Consider the following 602-nt stretch of genomic DNA (forward strand, 5'->3'; position numbering starts at 1 on the left):
AGAAGAGAAAGAAATAAAAGGAATAAGAATAGGGAAAGAAGTTAAATTATCATTATTTGCAGATGACATGATACTTTACTTGGAAGACTCAAAAAGCTCCACCAAGAAGCTACTAGAATTAATACAGAAAGTCAGTAGCATACCAGGATACAAAGTCAATACTCAAAAAGTCAATAGCATTCCTCTACACAGATAACAAGCACACAAAGGGAAATTAGAAAAACAATACCTTTTATAATAGCACCGAGGAAAATGAAATACCTTGGAATCAATCTAACTAAAGAAGTCAAAGATCTTTTCAAGGAAAATTACAGTACTCTTAAAAAAGAGATTGTAGAGGATTTCATAAAATCAAAAGATATTCCATGCTCCTGGAGAGGAAGAACCAACATTGTGAAGATGGCCATACTCCCAAAATTGCTGTACAGATTTAATGCAGTCCCTAACAAACTACCACCATCATACCTCACAGACCTAGAGAAATCGTTCTTAAAATTTATTTGGAAGCAGAAAAGACCTAGAATAGCAAAGGCAATCCTGGGCAACAAAGACAAGGCAGGAGGCATTACAATTCCTGACTTGAAATTATACTACAAGGCTAC

General features: G+C 34.9%; 1 protein-coding gene across 2 annotated transcripts in view; it reads right to left on the reverse strand.

Moving 5' to 3' along the window:
- Positions 1–602, reverse strand: part of Tdrd5 (tudor domain containing 5) — a 114,964-nt gene that overhangs the window by 41,172 nt on the left and 73,190 nt on the right. The window lies entirely within an intron of this gene.

Source organism: Octodon degus, unplaced genomic scaffold, assembly GCF_000260255.1.
Source record: "Octodon degus isolate 3935 unplaced genomic scaffold, OctDeg1.0 scaffold00176, whole genome shotgun sequence".
NCBI lineage: Eukaryota > Metazoa > Chordata > Mammalia > Rodentia > Octodontidae > Octodon > Octodon degus.